The sequence below is a fragment of the Rhinolophus hipposideros genome, assembly GCF_964194185.1.
Source record: "Rhinolophus hipposideros genome assembly, chromosome: 3".
Lineage (NCBI taxonomy): Eukaryota > Metazoa > Chordata > Mammalia > Chiroptera > Rhinolophidae > Rhinolophus > Rhinolophus hipposideros.
This window is the reverse complement of record NC_138049.1, coordinates 80,982,218-80,998,810: the sequence shown is the minus strand read 5'-3', so window position 1 is coordinate 80,998,810 and position 16,593 is coordinate 80,982,218. Positions and strand designations below refer to the sequence as shown.

Genomic DNA, 16,593 nt, shown 5'->3' with positions numbered 1-16,593 from the left:
ATCTCAGGCTGACTGTTCTGTCCTGATCATTGCTGCTGGTGTTGATGAAAGTGAAGCAGGTGTCTGAAGAATGGGCAGACCCGTGAGCATACCCTTCTGGCTTACTCACTGTGTGTGAAACAACTAATTGTTGGTGTTAACAAAATGGATTCCACTGAGCTACCTTATAGGCAGAAGAGATATGAGGACATTGTCAAGGAAGTCAGCACCTCCATTAAGGAAATTGGCGACAACCCTGACACAGTAGCATTTCTGACAATTTCTGTTTGGAATGGTGATAACATGCTGCAGCCAAGTGCTAACGTGCCTTTGTTCAAGACATGGAAAATCACTGGCAAAGATGGTAGTGCCAGTGGAACCACATTGCCTGAAGCTCTGGATTGCATCCTGCCACCATCTCATCCAACTGACAAGCCTTTGCGTCTGTCCCTCCAGGATGTCTACAAAATTCATGGTATTGGTCCTGTCCCTGTGGGCTGAGGGGAGACTGGTGCTCTCAGACCGGCATGGTGGTCACTTTTGCTCCAGTCAACGTTACAACTGAAGTAAAACCAATTGAAATGCACCATGAAGCTTTGAGTGAAGCTCTTCTTGGGGTCGTGTGGGCTTCAATGTCAAACATGTGTCTGTCAAAGATGTTCATTGTGGCAATGTGGCTGGTGACAGCAAAAATGAGCCACCGATGGAAGCAGCTGGCCTCACAGCTCAGGTGACTATCCTGAACCATCCAGGCTAAATCAGGGCCGGATACACCGGATACACATGTGTGCTTGACTGTCACACGGCTCATATTTCTTGCAAATTTAATGAGCTGAAGAAGATTGATCACCATTCTGGGAAAAGTTAATGTGCATTTAACTTTTCTCCACCTCTTTTCATAACTTGATAACTTTTTTCTCATATATATATATATTTTTTTTTTCTCATATATATTTTTTCTCATATATATATATATGTATATATATATATATATATATATATATATATATATATATATATATATATATATATATATAGTCTTAAACAAAAACAAGATACTACTAAATCATGACACTCTCAGATTGAACTTTTTAACAAAGGATTTGATCTACAATACTGGAGGGAAGACATAAAACACAAATTGAATCAATTAAAAATGAACCATTTAAAGCAAATCTCTTTTCATTGCAATCTCTTTTCAACTTATGAGAACCCCAGTATCATACCTCCATTTGAGTACTAGATACCAAAAAGTTAGTTTGAACTACTGTTAGCAGATGGTAGGAGCCACCCTCAAACGATTATTCAAATTGGAAAATACTGCTTTATCATCTGTTGGGGATAAGTTGCAAATAGAATCACTTCGTAGAGTTTATGATTATTTTGGTAACAACCTTGCTTGGATGCTTTTCTGTAACAACCCTGCTGGTCACCACTCTTCCACTAGCTCTTCCTGTATCTTCTCTGTTGTTGCTGTTACTATTCCTTTGATATGGTCACTTTTATTTAAATTTACTAAGATCAATATTATGATATTTCTTTTCCATTATCTTCTTTACTTGTTCCTCTTGCTTAAAGGTAGTAAAGTATAATCTATGTCGCTTACTGGTCCTGTCCATGAGAAGTTCTATGGATTCGACTGCACCAAAACCACTATGTGGGATATTTGTCATGTTAAATTATGAGGCACATAACAAAGAAAGACTACAGAGAGCTTATTAAACAGATAAAATAGTGCCTGGTATCATACAATTGGGGTGAGAAAGAATAATCATTTTCAAAACTGAATTTCCATCCCACACAATCAATTCCATTCATAAATCTTTTTCTTTTTAGTTGATGTGTTACAGCTGAATTTAAATGAGCCCTAAGTCAATTTATACACATTCACCAAACTTTTATTTGACTTTGAAATATTTACTTTCCAGCTTAAAAAGAAATTTAGTTGCAATCTGTAATAATCCATTTGCTCAACTTTGATAGCAGGATTAATGGGATATAGTTTAATAATTAAGGAAGAAACCATGTTACAACTTATTGTTTCTCAACTGCAAAACATCAACATTAAAAATATCAAGTTTAAATGTTGAGAAGTTGAAGTGTTCATTCTTTATTAGGATCTTTGCTGAAGCCAGTGATTCTCAAATTATAATATTAATAACTAAAAATATCAAATAAGTAAGTCACTTCATACAGTTGCAGAATCCTCACAGTTCATTTTTGTGATTTATCTTCTTTCTTTTTAATAATTAGTGACTACAACTATACATAAATTCATTTGCTCTAGAATATACCAAAATGTGAAGTGTTTATCCCCGTGAATAACAGACATATCCTTTATCGATACCTGATCACAGTTAGTTATGAATAGGGATTTCCCAATTAGGAATCCACATATCCTAAACATAACTTCTGCTTAATTTTATTTGTTTATATTTTACTCAAAAAATTTGCACCTTCTGGAATTTTGGCTTATTTTCATGTAAGTGACCATAGTTCTGGAGAATAGCCATAAGCAAAACAAAATAAAATTATTGTATACCTCTCTTATCACTGTGCTCTGATCACTTCCCTGTTATGGATGATATATCACATCATCAAACTGGAACTGAAATGGTCATATACTTGATCTAGGTCATGGAATCCAAACATTTTTGCTTAATTTGTATTCATGTGAATGACCATGGATTTACAACATTGACTTTTTCTCTTTTGTTTCTGCAGATACTTTGATATTGTAAACTACCAGTTCCCGAGGAAACACAACATGAACACCAAGTTGTAAGTCAGAGATATCCTAGTAGGTAGGCAGAACCAATGATCTGACCAGGATGGCCTTGATTATTTGTTCTAAAGATATCACATTATGTTACTCGTCTCACTATTTTCTGTGCTTTTCAATTGAGCTGATTATATCTTCTAAATTTTTAAAAATGCAGGTATTTTAAACCCATTTGTTTGATTTGTTGAAGAAAATGGTGACAGATTGGAATCTAAATTATTATAGGTATTTTCAAATGTGTAATTAAATTTTATTATACCCTTAAGTAAATTGCATAAAGTAGAATCCTCATTAATATGTAAAGTAAGTATTTTTATTAGTATTGCCTAAATTAGGAATCTTCAAGGACATTTTTAACATTTTTACTTTTATCCTAATTTTATTAATTTAATTTTGCATATGAATTAAGAGAGGAATATTCTCAGAAGGCAATTACTGTAACAGAAATCTAAGTTTCTTGAGGCTACTTTACAAATCAGAATGCTGTCTAAATAGCTCTGGAGAATATTTATGGACCAGAAAAATAGTTTAGATAATAAGCAACGATAACTGACTCAGTGATTGTGAATGCATAAAACTCGAAATGAATTTATTTTTATAGATATTATTTTATGATATTTTGTTTTCAATAAAAATAATTTAAATTTTGATTTTGAGAGTATTTATTTAAATTTAACAGTGCCTAGTTGTTTTGGTTTGGTATGTTCCATATGCAGAAATTGAGACAAAGACTTGAATGCAGGTTATTTGGGATGTCATACAAATAAGCAAAAGTGAAGGAGTGAGGAGAATGAGACAGGGACGAAAAATAAGTCAATTAGGAATGCATTATTTAGCCATTTGCCACTATTGCAAAGGGTGCTCAGGCCCACTGTAGTGGTTTTAAAATTCTTTCATACTTTTCTTTTAAAAACATGGAGCCTAATTCTTCTCTCATCGAGTATAGACTATTCTTAGTGATTCATTGCTAATGTGTAGAATATGTTCAAAGTGTGACTTGCTTGTTCTCTCTGACAAGCCAGCTGTTTTGTCATGATGACATTCAAGTAACACTATGGAGCGGGCTGTGTGGAAAATTGAAATTTCTGGCCAACAGCCACATGAGTGAGTTTGGGAGAGGATCTTTTTGCCCCGTGCAAGTCTTCATATGACTGTAACCCAGCTGATGTCTTGACTGAAACCTGATGAAAGATTCTGAGCCAAAATCACGCAGATAAGCCACACTATCCTGAGGATAAACAAACTCTATAGTACACAGTGTTGCCAGCATTTTTTGGATATTGTATTCGGTTTTCTCTTCCCGTCATGTCTACAAAAGTCCTGTCTGTGTCTTCTGCTTCCGGTGCGACGAGGAGGAAGGCAGTTAGATGAAATCAGGTACGTATGCCCAAACTGTAGGCTCATATAAGTGCTCTGAGCACACTTAAGGCAGGCTAGGCTAAACTCTGTTGATGTTCAATAGAACACTGAATGCATTTTTGACTTATATTTTTAACTTAACAATGGGTTTATCAGGACGTAACCCCATTGTAAGCCAGGGAGCATCTGTGAATGCTTGTTGTTTTCAGCCATTAGATTTTAAAGATAATTTGTTATACAGCAAGAGATAACTATGCATTCAATGAGAACCTTCTGAAGATCTGTGGAGAAGGCACATCAGGAGTTTTCCTTAGAATGATTGAAAAATGGAGCAACTGTCTACTGACTCTTGTGCCAATTAATCATGGGTTGCCCCCTAGGTCATTAACATATCTACACTTCGGGGCTGATTTACTGGGTGCACACACAGTAAGAAAGATCCCTCAGCTTCCCAAAAAGATGAAGATATAACAGTAGAGGTTGTTAAAATGGGATTTAGTCAGCATTATTAGGACCCGTCCAACATAGCTGGGATGGGATGAACAACAGCTGTATGTTAGGTTGGAGCAAAAGCAATTGCTCTTTAACAGGTTGAAAATTGCAAAAACCACAATTACATTTGCACCAAACTAATACAACACATGTAGAGCTTCAAACTACTTTGTATATTAAATAACTTCTCAAGAATAAAAATAAAGGAATTTAACACACTTAAACTACACTGACATGCTATATTAAGAGGAATTTTTTTCTTTAACATTCTTCTTTTAACAATAATTCACTTAACATAAAAGAAAGTAGACTCTTATTTGGGGGGGATTTATAAGAGGTAATAAGAAAATAACCAGAACCAACCTGGACAATGAAATGTACTTCAATCTATTATAACGTCTATCACTATGTCTATATTACTGTGAACAGAATGAATTTTCTCATGACAGAATGCTCAATTATTATTAAGAAAGATTGGACATTTACAGTGTATGCCATATTCCACTTAGAAAACTAATATTAGTTAACAGCAACTAAAATTTCTATCTTTGTACTAGACACTTTGCAAGGTCATCTACATACATTTGTCACTCCACAAAACACAATCTAAGACAGATAATATTTTCAGGCTACCAGTAATTGGAGCCCTTTATATGGCCTGCATTTAAATTAAAAATAATCCACTTGGCAAGCACAATTTCAAAGATTTCATTGGAAACAGTGTTCCCCATGGCAAAAGTCAGTCCAAATCCTGACCCACTCATGTACCAGGAACAGAAAAGGTATCTAATAAAATATTTTTTTAAATTTTCTTTTATTTAAAAGTCTAAAATCTGTAGTGCTGGAATTGCCTAAATATCATATTTTAAAAAGACTACTTTTTAGACTCTTCAGGACCTTCTAATGTTAAAGAACACCTGATTTCACAAGCCAACTCATTTGATTTTTTAATAGCTCTATTGAAATAAATGAAGTTGAACCACCATTATTTTTGTTTTTAAACTTGTGAAGTGTCAAGCATTTTGGTATACTATTATGACAATGATATTAAATATCCTTTTCTTATTCTTCCACCCACTGGGTAACATTCTATTAACTGCAGGAATCCATAAGCATTCTTCCTATTTCCATGGGAAATTCCCCAACTTTTTCAATCCTTTCTCAATCCACTATAAAGCACAGTTTTTAGATCTCTACCATGAATACACATCTTTAAAATTAAGGTTTCTTACAACAAACAGATTTCCCTTCTATCTTCCACCCCAGTATTTCATTTAATACATATTTTATTCTTTGTGGGTATTTATCTATGTATGTGGATACATACAAGTTTGTTGCTAGAGACATTAAGATTCTTTTCATAGAGAAATAGGTTTAATACCTTTTGTGTGTGTTTGTGTGTGTGAGTGTGTGTGTGAATTTACAGTAATCATGTGAGTAATGTTGGAGGCTATCATGGGATTATAAGATGAAAAAAAAAGAACAATAAAAAACCTTTAAAAGGGGACAAAAATATCACATTAAATGGTAAAAAGAAGTTTGATTTTTAACTTTAAAAAACATTAAAATATATACATTTTAAAAGTTTACCTGAGGTTTCATGAAAGTACATTTAAAATTATGTTTTGTGAGTTTTGACATGACTCTGATCTCAACATATACCATATTGTCTTATTATATCCTTTACTTCTACTTTAATATTTTTTAACTTGTTTTTTCATTTTTTTTTTTGGTTTAAGTATAATTGGTATACAATCTTATATCGGTTATACTAGCTTTCAGTTGTACAACATAATGATTTGACAATTTTTATACCTTACAATGTGATCACCCCACTAATTCTAATAGTCACACTTCACTGTATAAACTTATCACAATATTATTAACTATATTCCCCTTCCCTTTTCACCTATCCCTCAATACCCTCCCTTCTGGTAACCCTTCCTTAAGTCTCTGTTTCTATGAATCTATTTTTGTTTTGTTTGTTTTGTTAGTTTTGTTTTTAGTTTCCACATATAAGTGAAACCACATGGTATTTGCATTGTTCTGCCTGATCTATTTGACTTATGATTACTCTATAGATCTATACATGTCTCAAATGGCAAAATTTAATTCTTTTTTATTGCTGCATAATATTCCATTGTCTATATATATACCATATCTTCTTTATCCATCTATCAACGTACACCTAGGTTGCCTCCATATCTTGGCTATTGTAAGCAAGCTGTAATGAACATAGGGATGTATATATCTTTTCAAATTAGGGTTTTCATTGGATAAATACCCAGGGTAGAATTGCTGGGTCATATGGTATGTCTATTTTTAGTTTTCTGCGGAATCTCCATACTGTTTTCCATGTGGGTGTACCGGTAATCTAACCAACAGTTCACAAGGTTACCCTATTCTCCACATTCTTGCCAATGTATGTTATCTGTTCACTTTTTGATGATGAAGAAAAGAATCCCATTCACAACTGTATCAACAAGAATAAAATACCAGAATAAATTTAACCAAAGAGGTAAAAGACCTGTACTCTGAAAACCATAAGACACTCAAGAAAGAAACTGAAGAAGACACACATAAATTGAGGGATATACTGTGCTGATGGATTGAAAGGATTAAAATTGTTAAAATGTCCACAATCCCAAAGAAATCTATAGATTCAATGCAATTTCTATCAAAATACCAATGACATTTTTCACAGAACTTGAACAAATAATCCTAAAATGTATATGGAGCCAGACAGAAAAGACCTCAAGTGGCCAAACCAATCCTGAGAAATAAGAACAAAGTTGGAGGTATCACCCTCTCTGATCCCAAACTACACTACAGAACTATAATAATCAAAACACTATAGTACTGACACAAAAACAAACACATACCTCAACAGAACAGAATAGAGAGCCCAGAAATAAACCCTCGCTTATGTGGTCAATTGATCTATGACAAAGAAGGTAAGAATATACACTGGAGTAATGACATTCTTTTCAACAAGTGGTGTTGGGAAAACTGGACAGAGACATGCAACACAATGAAACTAGATCATTCTCTTACACCATATACAAAAAATAAACTCAAAATGGGCAAAGACTTAAATGTAAGGCCTGAAACCATAAAACTCCTAAAAGAAAACATAAGAAGCAAATTATTCAACATCAGTCTAAGTATTGTATTTTGCCATGTATAATGTCCACCCACGTTTTTGGCCAAAACTTTTAGGGGGAAAAAAAACAACTTTTAATTTTTTAATTCAAATTTTTATTTGTTTACATTTAGGTACTTGTTTTTTGTATTATAAAGGAACTTTAGCGTTTATTTTTTTAGCATACAAGGAATTTTATGTAACAAATAATTATAAAACACAAAAACACCTATGAGGTCAAAGAAATTTTATGTACTGGTAATAAATTTATAATATTTACACATGTTAGAAGGCCAAGAATTATTCGTCACCATTGCAAGTTTGCTGTAAGTTCAACAAAACCCATTATCATATTCCAGAGTATTATTTTGCATACAGGCATCATATTGATTTCTAGAGTTACACTTTTAACTCATAAGCATAAATTAAAAAATTAAAAACATTTATATATCTACAGAAATAGTACTATCCATGTGTAATCTGTATCCTTATTTTTCCCTCACAAATTTTGGCAAAAAGGTGCGCGTTATACACGGCAAAACACAGTAATCTCTTTTTGGAACTGTTCCCCCTGAACAAGGGAAACAAAGCAAAAATAAACAAATGGAATGATATCAAAATAAAAATCTTCTGCATAATGAAGGAAACCTTTAACAAAACAAAAAAAGGAACCTACTAAATGAAAAAAATATATTCACAAATGATATATCCAATAAGGGGTTGATATCCAAAATACAGAGGAAACTCATACAACCTAATAATTAAAAAACAAACAAACAACAACAACAAAATGCAATTGAAAAATGGGCATAGGGTATGAAAAGACATTTCTTCAAAGAAGACCTACAGAAGTCCAAGACATGTAAAAAAATACTCAATATCACTAATCATCAGTGAAATGCAAATTAAGACCACAATGAGACACCAGGTCGCATCAGTCAGAATGGCTAACTAATGACATTTTAATGGAATTTTTTTCAGCCTTCCTCAGATTTCCAAAATGTCTCTCTTAATCTTTCACATATAAATTATTATCTTGGCCTCTCAAGTAATATTTTTTATTGATTTTTCTCTCCTTCAGTTTTAACTACTTCAACTCTGCAATCTCCACCAGCATGGTGTATGATTGAAGGAATTCTCCAACAGAACCTCTCCCAATTTCAGAATATCCTGTATCTTTGGCAAGATTTTAAATTTTATTCCTAAATTTATTTACTTTTTATTTACATTGCATTTTCTGGTAATTATCAAAGGACAGATGCCAGATTCTTCAATGAGTAGGTAGTACTTAAAAGGCATTTTGAGTTGGGATTAAAATTAAAAATGCAAGTATTTTATTACCTATGAAATTTTACAGCAACAGGATTAAGAAAATTAGCACTAATAAATACTCAGGGGAAAACAGATCCCTTGTACTTAACAATATAACATGTATTTAAAAAAAAATATTGTACTTCTCTAGTTTCCTTTTTTTAGATATATGACTATATAAAAATAAAAATTCTGATTTAGGGCATCACCTGTTTTCATCTTACTATAAGGCATAGAAGAGAATTGAAAATGTATAAAGTACACTTCTTTTTAGGTAACTGCTATTTCTGCTCTTTCTGGAGTTTAATTTTAATTAAAGCTGGAATGTATATTTGATTTCAGTATGGAGTCAGAAATTTCAGAAATTCTTATTAGTTGGGGGTAACAATTTTGCTAACATAGTCAACATGGTGAGGAATTCTCCAACATAAAACAGGTATGCCTTCTACAATTTTCCAGGAAATAACAGAAGTTATTTAAAAATCAGAATGGCCACTCCTCAGCCTAAATCAGTTCATTATTATTAATAAGTCACTGCATAAACTGAACTTTAAGAAATGCCTTGGGGATTTATTTCTCTCAGGACACCTATGGCTTCGATTGCTCTTATTAAAATGCTGATTAACTATTCTGACCTCTACCTATTTACAAACTGTACGTTTTCTGAGGAACATCCTTTCTAATTTTCAATTTTGTTTTTAGAAAACTGAGTGGAGGACAGTAAAACCCAAGCTCAAATTATAGAGACTGATTTACACAGTAGAGTCACGTTTATCCGAAATATGGGTAGTGAGAAATATTTCATGAACTCTCTAAAATTCAGAGCTTTGAAATAAATATGTTATAAAATATTTTCATTTTTGATTTCTAATGTAAGTACATTTTGTTCATAATACATGATCTGTGTAAGTAATTTTCAAACTTTAATGAATGGATACACACAGAAATAAATTTTAAAAGACTATTTCTTTTTGAAATGGTGTTTAGTTATAGATAGCTATATGTTGCTTCTCTGAAGAGCTATGACAAGATTCTCTATTACATGCAAAATAGAATGTCAACTGTGTTTATAATTAAATACAGAGATTAACAAATATTTATTAAAATCAATAAATTCATACTGTTTTAATTATAATTATTAAGATCTGTTAAATGTCATGCAACTGGACACTCTACCTCTACAAGAAAAAGCTCCTGTCTGGGCTCAGGCAAATTCTCTCCATTTTTCATGTTTTTGGAATTTTTATTATTCACATTTATTATGGGAGATTTACATTTATTATTATGGGAGATTCCTGGCCATCCAGATTGCATTTTTTTTTTTTTTTAGACTATCTTAAAGTTGGGTCAAAAGAATCCTCCCAGACACATCTATCACAAAAGTTTTTGTCTTGGGAGGGTTAAAGACATAGCCTTGAAGTAACAAAGTGTGCTTATTTTCAAGCAATTTTCCCCAACCATATCTTTCCATCAGGGATTTTTTAGGGTGTTAAAAATATGATACAGGTGTTCCTAGTTCCTTATCCAATGCCACCTTAATGTCACCTTCTTACCAACATATTCAATCTACCAATTTTATTTTTAACCATTTTATATTTTTAGCAGTGCTTTGGTTGCTTCAGGGATTTTCTTTCTTGTTTACTTCCTTCTCCCCTTCCTTATTAGTTTGCTAGGCTAACATTACAACGTAACATAGACTATGCGGCTTAAATAACAGACATTTATTTTCTCACATTTCTGGAAGCTAAATGTCCAAATCGAGGTGCAACAGAGGTGGTTTCTTCTGAATGCCACTCTTACTGGTTTGTAGCAGTTTGACTGCTTCTGGTGTCTTCATATGACCTTCCCTTTGCCTATGTCCTCATCTCCCCTTCTTAGGTAGACATTAATCATACTGTATTAAGTCCCACTGATATAACATCATTTTACCTTAAGCAATTCTTTAAATGCCCTGTCTCCAAATACTGTCACACTCTGGGAGTTGGGACCTTAACATATGAATTTTGGGGGAGGACACAATTCAAAGCACCCCCTCTTATGTGTAAACCAAAAGAAATCTATCTCTGGATAACAACCAGAAGAAAAATGCTAGGGATACACTCACATGAAAGAAAAGCCATGGCATGAGTTTTGAAATAAAGCTAGATATTAAAGAATGTCAACCAAACTTTAAGACAGGTCATAGAAAGTGACCAAACACATTTTCAGAACCTTCACAGAAGTTTCCATTTTCAAACACTAATATTATATGTAAATATAAATCTCTTTCTTGGTAAACACTGTGGCTTTTTAAAAATATGGCTAATTATTAAGACTATACAAATATTTTTTTTCCTATTTTTACTACATAAATCTTACAGGTGGAATAGATTTTTATGTTATAAAATGAATACACCATAGATTAAAAAACCCTGTGCATGATTTTGCTGAAAAGACATTACATGGGAAGTCCCTAAACTGAAGATTTCAACTCATGCAAAGGGTAGAAAAACAGGTATTGTCATACTTCACAAAGACAAAATAAATATAGCATTTGAATCTTTCCTCTTGTTCTTTGTAATCACTGAGCATATTTAGTGTCTTTTATTAGATGAATGGCTGTGCGGCCCAATGCTCGGAAACTGAGTAAAGCCAAAATACACTGGGGAGTAAAGTCAAAAGACAGAGACATAGTTTCTGGACTGAGTCATCCCTAGATCCAGCTATATCTGAAATTAACTTCATAAATTACCTTCAATGTTTTATGAGTTATAAAAATTCTATATCTTATTTTAATTGAGTTGGTTTAGTTGTTTGCGTGTGTGTGTGTGTGTGTGTTTTCTTAATTGAAGCTGACTGAGTCTTATAAAGTATTTTGTCATCTTATGATTTAGAAGAATCAGGATGGAGAGGAGTGGGTGAGAACCAAGTGACTAAGATAAATCAAGACAGCAAAATCTTGATATCTATTGTAGGGCAGAATCATTTGAGAAAAAAAAACACATATATGTATATATATATATATATATATATATATGTATATATATATATATATATATATATATATATATATATATATATATATGTGTGTGTGTATATATAAATGCCTAGCTAGCTAGATGACAGATGATAGGTAGGTAGGTAGATAGATAGATGATAGGTTTTTTGGTGTTTTTTTTTAATGTTCAAAATACCTTTTAGGAATGCACAGTTTGGAAACCGAAAGTATATTTATAAGAATTATTACAAAGCTACTACATTCTCAAGATTTATACTTTTCATTAACCATTTTAAACACTAATATCCAAAGGAGTGGTAGGATATTATAACATGTTATTATAAAAACATGATGAGGAGGAAAATTATACTTACGGAAACATGTTTTCTAAACAATTCCTGATTTCAGCCTACCTGAATTGATGTAAGTATATATTTGAATGTGGTAAATATGGTGGTCTGAGCTCTACTTCTGTGCAATTGCTACTTATAGCTCATGTCATGTTCTCAAGTTTAGGATAATTATTTACCTGTGCTAAATAGCTCTAAATCAAAAGAATGCATATTTACTGGATGGGTGGATGGGAGAAATCTCTATATAAGACTACAGAATGCAGCTTCAGCATGTTAGCTCCCTGAACACTTAGTGGTAATTCTTTTTTATTTAAAGCTTTTCTTTAAAAAAAATCCCTAATCATATTTAGTGAGCAAATAACTTGAAATAATCATTTAGGACTCCATTCATTAGAACATTATTATTGTACATCAACTAAGACTTTATGAGATAGCTGAATATCTTTTGAGAATAAATACTGTTTATCATTTCTCTCCACTGCTTAATAGAACTTTTTAGGTCTATCTCAGAGCTGATACCCAGGCTGAATACTAAGTGATTAAGAGATTTTAATGAACACATCATTATTTGAGCAACAACATATCAAAAACTAGACACCAGAGCACTCACATGTTTGAATCAACTAGTAAAACAGAATAGTTAAAATTTCAATGATGTGTTTCAACAACTTAAAGTAGAACTTTTTTAGACAAATTATAATATTGGGTTCGTTCTGAGAACATCAGTCTTATATGTAATCATGTTGACTCCATGGGGAGCTCTCCAGAAGACGATTTTTTAATTTAACAGAAACAGAGAGTAGTGTGTGATATTCAGGATATGCAATGGTAAGAACGAAGGCTTTGGGATTCTTGACATAGAAATGGCTCAGAGATGAGTAAGCTCCCTGGCAATTATAGCTGTGTGATCTTGCTAAACGCCTTAAGTTTTACAATTATAAATATTCATAAGTTTTTTTCATCTATATTTTCAGGATTATATTAGAAATAAAATCATAAGTCCATTTTGAGGATGGATTTAAATAATAAGTGTAATAACAAAATAATTGTAAATATGTATTTATTAGAATATTATAAATAGGATACTTTTTAAATGCTAGTGATTTTTTTTAGTGCTTTCTTATTGTTGTGATTGTTGCTATTTATCTTATTAACTGAAAAAGGCATGATGTTAAAATGAATAAGTCAAATTCCTATCTTCGTGTGCTTAAATTTTCTAAAAGAAACTTCTTGGTATTCTTTAACCATCACAAGAACATACTATCTAGTGTTATAGTTAAAATAATTTACACAGTAATATTGAAAACTATTCTATGAAATAATGAAAATTTGGGGATCAAAAGAGTAGGACAAAATGACAAGTTATTGACTACAAAGGGCATGAGTAAGGATATATTTTTTATAGTTTTAAAAGTAAAAAGGAACTGAAGATCTTCAAAAAAATATTTTGCTGATATTACACTCATATACAGTGTGGTTTAAAAATAATTTTAAAAAGATACTTGTTTATAGAAACAGGAAGGACTAGATAGTCTAAGAATTATTATAGTACAAAACATTTAAAAATTACAAACAGATTTATAATTTTATGTGTATGTGTGCTGGCGTGAGAATATATGTGTGTATACCCAGAAAGAATTTACTTTGTCTTGTGAATGGACAGAGTTGCAGGGCATCCTTCAAAGGATGCTAACACTAAGGAGTAAACATTTGATGAGCAACAGGATATGTATGTAGTTTCAAAGTATTTTCCATTTACCTAGTTAAAAGGAGGTAATAATACTTTTCAATGGAGAAATCTGATGCAAAGTGAGTAAAGTTCATGTCAGTAATGGGATGAACCAACTTCATGTACCTCATGGAGGACACAGCATAATCAACACAGTATTACTACTAAGAGGGCAAAATCTAAATCAAATTGTGTGTGCATGTATGTGTGTGTGAGTGAGTGTGTTTGTGTGTTTGTCCGATAAACTAAAATTGAGGGAAATTGTCCAAAGTAAATGGTTTATATTTAAAAAGAAAATTAAGTTATAAAAGACAAAGAAAGGCTGATAAACAATTCCAGAACACATAATTAAATGTCTTCCAGGAATGCATATTGGAGAGGACAGGGGACTGAATTAATTGCTAAAAGGGATTTTATTGAGATAACTGATAATATTTGAATAAAGTCAGTATATATGTTAGATAAAAGTATTATATGGAGTTTAACATCCAATTTTAATAATTTACTGTGATTATACAATTGAATATTCTTGATCTTTGGCATATAGAGGTATTTAGGGGTAAAACATTACATGTTTGCAAATTTCCTCAGACGGTTCAGGAAAAAATGTGTAAGTACGTTTCTGTGTATTGTTTTTCATGTTGAGACATGTTTTTTCATGTTGAAAAATGTGTAAGTACATGTTTCTGTGTATTGTTTTTTTATGTTGAGACATGTTTTTCATATTGAGACTTTAGTGATATGTTTTAAAAGCTTACAATTTTGCATTTATTCTGAGTTAGCAACTTTCCCGCCAGGAATTTATTCTAGGAAAATAATCATCAAAAAGACAAAGATGAACTAATGAGAATATTTGTAGTAGACAAAATTCTAAGACGACCCACAATCATGTATAGTCTCCTCTTGAATGTGGGTGAAACCTGTGTTTATGATGAACTATTACTCTGTGATTATGTTACGTTATATGACACCAGGAAGATTTTCTGGAGCAAGCCTAACCCAATCCAGTGAGCTCTTTAAAAGCAGAGTTTCTTTCTGGTCAAAGAAGAGGCAGAGAGACTCCCACTGAGTGGCCCAGGAGAAAGCAAACATCCATGTTGTAAACACTGAGACCATGAGGCAAGAACCTAAGGGTGGTATTTAGGAGCTAAAAGTGTTCCATTGCTGAAAGGAAAATGGGACTTCAGTCTTACAAGCACGAGGAAGTGAATTCTTCCAACAACTAGTGAGGTTGGAAGAGGACCCAAAGCCCCAGACAAAAACTACAGGACCAGTATTATTTTAATACCAACTAACTGGTATGTTAGCAATAGAGACCAGGTAAGCATAAGCAAAATATAACATAGCACTATACAGTATTTAATTCTCATGTGTGCAAAGCCTATATACAGTCTATGTGAGATCTGGGTATAAAATCCTGTGTGTGCATGTGTATTTTTTACATAGTCATATATTTTTATATTATATATTGTCATGGGTTGAATTGTGCCTCTCAAAAGAGATATTGAAGACCTAAACCTCAGTACCCCAAAATGTAACCTTATTTAGAAATAGGGTCTTTGGCAGGTATATTCAAACTAAGATGAGGTCATCAGAGCAGGCCCTATTCCAATGACTGGTGTCCTTATAAAAAGGGAAAATTTGGACTCTGAGACAGACATGCATGGAGGGAAGATCATGTGAAGACGCAGGAATACCACCCTTTACAAGCCAAGGAATGCCTGAGGCTACAAAAAGCTATGGAGAAGAATGGAAAGTTACTCTGACAGTTCTTAGCAGGAACCAAACTCACAAATACCTGCTTTTGGGCTTTTAGCCTCCCAAACTATGAGACAACAAATTTCTGTAATTTCTGTTGTTTAACTCAACCAGTATGAGGTACTTTGTTTGATTTCAAGAAAACTAATACACACCCTTATATGCTCATGTTGATGGAACTGCAACAAAATTTAAAAGTTAATCTTGGTAGGTGGGGATTTATGTAGATGGGTTCTGAAAATGAAGTTGTTAGTATTTGATCACATCTGATCTATTAATGTGGCAATTTTGCATGCTTCCGCCTTTTAATTTGTTTTATATTGTGTATACTCAATTTCTGAAGTTTTCATATTAAGGATATATTACTTTCATAGCTAAATAAATTTAATAATAATTGCAAAAATTAATAACCCTCTTCAAATTAGCAAAATTTGGGGGTTATTTATACTCTTACAGATGTTAAATAAAAATAATCAACTTGTAAAGTCATTTCTTTTCTTATATTCCTTTTTCTGCATTTGGTCTCCTCATATCTACCTAGTAACATTTCAGTTTATGCATTATTTGCATATATGTCAGGTTTCAACTTGAAATATTAGATACAGACATGACTGAAAACAGCAGTCTTCTGGAGAAAATAATTAATAAGAAATTAATATTGAATAGTCAGAGTATGCATGCAAGTTTTCTAATAAAACTTTGTTATCTAAT

At 32.4% G+C, this 16,593-nt stretch overlaps 1 pseudogene across 1 annotated transcript in view; it reads left to right on the top strand.

Annotated features, from left to right (window-relative positions):
- Window positions 1-506: 506 nt before the first annotated feature.
- Window positions 507-16,593, top strand: part of LOC308494373 (mitochondrial genome maintenance exonuclease 1-like) — a 183,547-nt pseudogene continuing 167,460 nt past the window's right edge. Inside the window, exons 1-2 of the transcript in view lie at window positions 507-709; window positions 2,704-2,760. The product of the transcript in view is annotated as a mitochondrial genome maintenance exonuclease 1-like (transcript). The remainder of the gene's footprint in view (window positions 710-2,703; window positions 2,761-16,593) is intronic.